At 48.2% G+C, this 6,868-nt stretch overlaps 1 protein-coding gene across 2 annotated transcripts in view; it reads right to left on the reverse strand.

Annotated features, from left to right (window-relative positions):
- The window catches only part of TSPAN18 (tetraspanin 18), a 121,319-nt gene extending 114,829 nt beyond the window's left edge, over positions 1-6,490 (reverse strand). For both annotated transcript variants that reach the window (XM_039551843.1, XM_039551844.1), the window contains exon 1: positions 6,441-6,490. The gene's annotated coding sequence lies outside the window, so the exon portion shown is untranslated. The remainder of the gene's footprint in view (positions 1-6,440) is intronic.
- Positions 6,491-6,868: the final 378 nt, after the last annotated feature.

The following is a 6,868-nucleotide window of genomic DNA, read 5'->3' on the forward strand; positions in this document are numbered from 1 at the left end:
ACACCATCATTTAGTGCAATATTTATTACTCTAGAACTCTCTCCTCAGACTGTCATACACTGAGCTTTCTGTAAGGAGTAAATATAGTAACTGTTTCCATAATAATGTTAAAAATACCCCAACAGATTAAATTCAACAGATGAAACAGGGCCATAAATACGTATGTCTAGCAACATGACCAAAATCACCCTTCTTCAAACTGGGCATTGGGCCATGAAAAGAAAGCTGCTAGCATTACAATCTCAGTGTTGAGCCTTAGGAGCAGCACAGAGCTGCAGAAACAGTCAGTGCAGTAATCATGCACAATATACATAACCTGAGCTGCAGCTGGAGCCTCTAAGCTCCTGAGCCCCTACCAGGCTGTGCCACTGACCCACAGCCAACAAGTCACCATACAGCCCCGTACCCCATTCCACTCATCCATCTTGTGGGCTTTCCTGATATCTGGGATGGCGTAAGATGTATTTAAAGCTGTTTACAGCTCAAGTGAGAAGTCTGAAAAAATATAAGAGCTGTTGTTATCTCTGCTATACTACATGACTTTTCACATTAGCAGTTTGGTTTAGTTCCACTTCCCCAGAACGAACAACCGCTATAAGGCTTTTTCCTGACAGTAACACCACAGCAACAGGGGTAAAGAGGGTACTGGTTATACTGCTGCCAGAAGACTTATCAGGACAAATTCCAGATCACACTAAGCACCAGAAATGACCTAATGAAGTTCTTTTCTAACATAGCCATGCACCAGCTGAGGGCAACAGAAAGGCAGGAATAGAGATGCACTAAACACAGTTGATCAGAAGCTGAGCTACTAAACAAACTCAGACCTAAGCCATAATTCACATAATCATGCAGCCCTTTGATAACCAAGTAGTATCAAGCATACAGATGAGATTCAGTTTCAGCATTATTTATTTGATCAAAAAGCATCCTCTGTTTCTGCCTGAAGTGACAGACTGGTCTAAAAAATCTGAACTCCATTTGAGTTTAAAAACTGAGTCTTCTACAGTGATTTTTAATTTATTTCTCAAGAAGCAGGAAACATCCATTTTAGACCAGGTTTATTTAGCAAACACATAGCCAAGGGAAGTTCCTTATAGAAAAAAAAAACCCAAAAAACAACTATAACAAAAAAAACCCAACCACCCAAAGCACAAGAACCCTCAGAGACTTATCGGTCATTGGAGTCCTTGTTGGAAGGACTATATGGTCAGGAAGGATCCTGTGCTGAAACAAGATCCTTACTAAAAACATGTGACAGTCAAAACCCCACTTCCAACATCTCTGGACAATGACAACATACTGGTTATGGTTTCCTTTGAAATCAACTTGGTGAGGATAAATTGACACCACACGACTACTCTCAATTGTCATGCAGTATTTGCTGCGTATCAGTCCACCAGAAAAGCAGCATTCACATTAGGCACTTGGTCATCTGGAGCTTCCTGTATCAACACACCTGCAGAGGCAATTAGATCCAGAATACCCCACACATATGCAACTCACCAGGATGGTGAGCCTCTCTGCCTCTAGCTCCAAGGAAGACCAGTGAAGGACATCCTTGGTAGAGAGCAGAGGGTGGCAGAGGTGCAGAAGCAAATCCCATGGTAAGAGCAAAACATCTTTATCATAGTTTGTTTCTTTAAATTTTATCTGTGCAAAAATAAATAAAAACATGCTGACAAACTGGTTTAGCAGATGGTGTGGTTAACAGAAAAAGATCAACACACTGCCTTCCTATAGCCACTTCTTTCAGTCTCAGACAATTTATATGAAATTAGCCCATGACGGATCTTCACCAATGCACAAATGATAAACAGCAAAGCAGCTGTGAAATGCTCCAAGACAAGAGCTTGGGTGGGGAGGAGACCTATCCACTGTTTGGTGGGCAATGAATTCATCCACGTCCCATGAAACTATGGGATGGGATAACCCATTCACTACTCTGGAAGCTCAAGACTGAAAGAACAGTGAAAAGATAAGAAATGTAGGTGTAGGGGAAAGAATGGACACCCGAGGAATGCTGAATTGTGCAGTCATGAGCTAAGGTAGGACCAAATGTAACCTGGCTGCCATTCCAGTTACCAGTGAGGCAGCAGTGACCATCAGAAAGCTAAGCTCTAGCCATCTGGAATACATCCTCACATGAAATACAATTAAAGTGCAATCATCTTCCCAGTGCCGAGAAGCGGATGGTATGAAGGGAAGGGACAACACAAAATATTAAAATTTTACAAGGAATAAGCAGCATGAGAAAGAATGGAGTTGTCTGTACTGATTTTTCTGTGCAACCATTTTCTTCCTTTATTTGCCATTTCCAATTAAAATTAATAATTATTTCCAGAGGGAAAAAGAAAAAAAGAAGAAAAAAGAGAACATATAAGAAGCAGCTTAAAAGGGAATGAGTACTTTCAGATCTGAAACAGCTCATTTTTATGCATCTTGAGGGAGAAATACACAGGCTTTGCCCTCTCATGCAAATACAATACTTGTTTTGAGTCATTATTTTAAAGTGACAACTAATGACTACCCCTTCCCAAAACAAGATACTTTTAAACTCTCACTGTACTACTTGTGGGGGTTTTTTTGCCCCCAAAAAACCAAGAAAAAATTATCCATTTTATTGATAAGTCAGTTTAAATTAAATAAACAAACAAACCATACTGAAATTAGTCAAAAATTCTTGAAAAACTAAAAGCAGGAATTGTCTTGCAACAATATTCCCAGACAAGGACTGCCTCAGCAGCCTCACAGGATTAGCAAGGAGTATAGATATCCATCTGTTTTAATTATAACTCCCAAGCAGACCTTGGACCTACTACCACCTCATGCAATGACTCATCTTCAAGATGTCAAGAACTATGCACTACCTCATGAAACTCTCTAAATACAACTTAGACCACCATCTGCTTTGTTAGATACCTCAGGCCCCTTAGCCTCAATTTAGTAGCATCTGAACTTTTCTTTTCATGTCTTTCCTCCTCTAAGACCTATAGCCCCATAAATCCAGTAGCCTCTGTCCCCAGAGCAGTTGTGTCTGTTTTCCTGCAGCCTGGTGAGAACAGACAGGGCTCAAGATAATTAAATAAAAACACAGGAACTTCATTATTTATTTTAAAGGAAAATGTGTTTTCTAGGAAGAAAGTCCTTTAGTGGGGCAAATCTGTAAGCTGTTTATCAGCTTAAACTCATTATCTGTCCATATGGTCTTAGCACTGTGGTTTAAAAAAAAAAATGGGCATGCACTAGCTGATGAAATGTCGTCTGCCCTTATGCCAGAAACTAGTATTTTTTCATTGACGTCAAATTAGGATCCTTGCCACAAGTGAAGGGCTACCGTAAGCATAGTCATAATATTTTAATTACAAAAGGATCTTACAGAAGGCAGCAAGGAAGGCAGGGGCAATGCAAGAAAACCCATTCACAAAAAAATACAAAGTCACTTCATTCACAGTTTGCCTCTGCTCTAATTCTTTTTTTTTTTGGGGGGGAGGTAAGGTGGGAAGAGAGCAACCCAACTTAGAAAAAAAAATGGCAAAGGAATGAGTTGCTAAAGCCAATAAACACACATCAAAGCATGAGATGGCTCTGCTTCAACTGCCTACAGTATTCAACCTGGGATAGATTAAGGCAAGACAAAAGGTGCTACGAGGGAAAACACAGCCCCTACAGCAGTGCAGACCCTCTCCCTCACTTACTCAGCCCTAATGCTGAGACCCCAGCCAGCTCTGCCGCACTGAAAGTGGCAAGGGCACATGATAGGCCCAGGTTTGCAGAAAGCCAAATTTGTCCCCCAGCGTCTGCTGTTGTGATTTGAAGCCCTTCCCACTCCCCTGCTGAGTTGCTGCAGCAAAGCGGGAGCTGGGTTTATTGATTCTGTGAGTCACAATTAGCCGTGGGACACACGACCAAAGGTTTAGCACAGGACATTAAACCTGACTGAGCTGTCAACTCGGTTATTCCAAGGAGAGAGAAACAAATTGAAGTCACAGTAACAGATGTTTCTCGTGTTTTATGAACTGCAATATTATTGCTAGTTACAGACACAGTTTCTGCCTTTTAAAACAGACCTGCAACGCTGTGCGTGTGAAATTATTTGAAATAGCACACAGACAACTTGGCAAAGGACTTAGAGATAGCTCAGCATTTTCGTACTCGCACAATGATTCCTGTTTTCCTTTCGCCCAGCCCCACCCTGAGAAGTATAATACATGTTAAAGCAGCCAAAAATGAGATCACGCCAGGATAGAGTACTTCGTTGCCATCATCTGCGACGAGGATGCAAACATTCTAACTCCTCTCCTCTTTTGTGAGAAACACACTCAGCCTCTTCTCGGTTTCCACTGTGGGGAAATTAAGTTGTTGGGATCCGTTCTGAGTTTTAAGGGAGCCTGGAAACTGAAGACTGGTGTTCTTCCCAGGATGTGTTATCCTTACACCTCAGGGGTAATAAAGGGATTTCCCCATGATTTACAAAGGAAATCTGGAACACCCTGCGAGCGCAAACCACCCCCAAGCCCGTTCTGCTCCTCCGCACGGAGGAGCGAGCGGAGGGGCTGCCGGCGCCCCGCGGGCTCTGCCGAGGAGCCGCTGACACCGCACAGCGAGAAAGCCCTCTCGTGGAAAACACCAGCATCACCCACCCGAGCCCTCCCCCGTGAGCCGGCCCAGCCCCGGCCCCGGCCGCAGCTGCCCAGAGCGCCGCCGATCCCCGTCTCCCACCGCGGCCCCGTTCCCCCTGGGCTGACATCCGCCCCTTTCCCGAGGGCTCCTGCCCGTCCACCTGCAGACCTCACGGGGTTAAACACACAACGCGGGCAGCCGAGCAATCCGTGGCACAGGTCTGCCTTGCAGAAACGGTAGAATTTTGTGTGGATTTTGCTGGCAGCCTGCAAGATCTCAGAGAAGTTACAGCTCTTCCTTTCTCCTCACCCCGCTACACTTGAGTTCGTGGCAACTGTATCACATGGTATTTCAGCTTACGCCAACAAAAGCTGTACCTCGGCCACCACAAACACAGAAACATTAACTGCCTTCCAAGGAGGGTCAAACATTCGAATCATTTTAACATACTATAAAAATACCTCAGTGGAAGCAGATAATAAAGAAGCGCATCTGTACATTGTGCTACACAGGCGAATTTGAAAGATTCCCCCCAAATTATGAAAAAAATACAGAATGTGTCTATTTCTCCGAATGACATCCCTATCGTTTGCTCTCAGTTTCTATACTTTTGTGACAGAACAACTGCTGCTCCTTAGGAAAACACTATCAAAATAAGCATTTTACTGGTAGAATCCATCAAACACTTGCATACATCCTGTTGAATTAAGACAACTCTTTAACAACTCCACACACTTTTCACCCACTAGCAAAAGTCCAAGGCGAGCCCACGGTCACAATTTGCGTGTATCCTGCCAGGCACACAACCATCTCCAGCACACTTCTGCCCAACCAGCTTTGGTAGCCACTGGCTATTCAGTGAATTACGTGCATGGAGTCTTTTAACTGTGTCCAAATTTGCTCTTATTATAGAAATACAAGCAGTAATCAGGCCGAGCTTACTAATTGCTGAGAGAAGTGCTAGAGAAAAAAAAAAAAATTATGATTACCAAACAAACTTCACAGAAAACCACCCAAGTTCAACAACACATCTGAAAATGCTATTTACTCGCTCACTATAACCTTTAAATACAAAAGTTACGATAAAACTTGGAGTGCCCAGTTCAGCTTGCAGAACCCCCATGTGGTACCTCGCTAACATGTTGCTGCAGCTGTAAATCTGTGTTAAAGAGCGGGCACTAACGCAGGGTAACGGGATGGAAGATCAGCGAAGTGTGAAAGAGAAAATTCCTACCAGACCCGGCTGAAGTAAAAGCCACGAGTAACTGCCCCACCTTCCTCATCCGAACTTCAGGGGTGGTGGCACGCCCCAACACGCGACAGGCGCAGTGCAGGGCGCTCCGGGCACAGCCTCCGGGCGCCCCGGCTCCTCCGCTTGCCTTTACGGTAAGAGGGATCCCGGAGGGAGGGGTGTCGGCGCGGAGGCAACAGAATACAGAAATACCGAGGGCAGGCTCTGAGGCTCCCGGAGACGCTCCCGGGGCCCGACCCCGGAGAGGTGTTACCAGCGGGGCGAGTTCAGCTGGCTCGGGCAGCCAGAGCTCCCTCCCCCAGCTCCCGTGCCGGCGGTACTGGCGGGCGGGCTGGCTTCTCAGCCCCACTAACTTGCACGCCCAGCACCACGGGGAGTCACGGCTCTCCCGCACATCCTCCCCTCGCCCGAGGGAACAGCGCAGCGGCGGGGTAGGCGAGCCGCCCCCGCGGTGCCCCCCGTCGGCATCCCCGAGCGTCCCGGGGCAGCGGCAGGGCGGTGGGTGCCGAGCCGGAGCAAGGCTGCGCGCCCAGCCGGGCACCGAGAGCGGAACCGCGCCCGTTACCTGGCGGCTCCCGCGGCGGCTCCCGCGGCGGCGGCTCCCGGGCACGGACCGGGCGGGCGGACCGAGCGGCGGCGGCTCCCGGGCACGGACCGAGCGGCGGCGGCGGCTCCCGGCGGCGCTGGGCTCCCACTGCCGTGCGCGCCCCGTGCCCGGCAGCCGCGGAGCGCCGGAGCCGCCAGCGCAGCCGGCTCCACCTCCCGGCCGTGCCCCCTCCTCCGCCCCCGCCCGGCCCGGCCCGGCCCGGCCCCGGCCCCCCGGCCCCTCCGGCTGGGCGCGCCTCTGCCCGCGCTCCGCCGCCCCCGCCACGCCGCCCGTGCCTCTTGTCTGCCTTCCCCTTCGCCAGAAAACTTCCCGGGTGCCCTGGGCAGGAGCCGCCAAGGGCAGCCCGGGGTGACTCGTCGCCCCCCCGCACCGTGCCTCGGCCGCTC

This window comes from Corvus cornix, chromosome 5 (assembly GCF_000738735.6).
Source record: "Corvus cornix cornix isolate S_Up_H32 chromosome 5, ASM73873v5, whole genome shotgun sequence".
Classification (NCBI taxonomy): domain Eukaryota; kingdom Metazoa; phylum Chordata; class Aves; order Passeriformes; family Corvidae; genus Corvus; species Corvus cornix.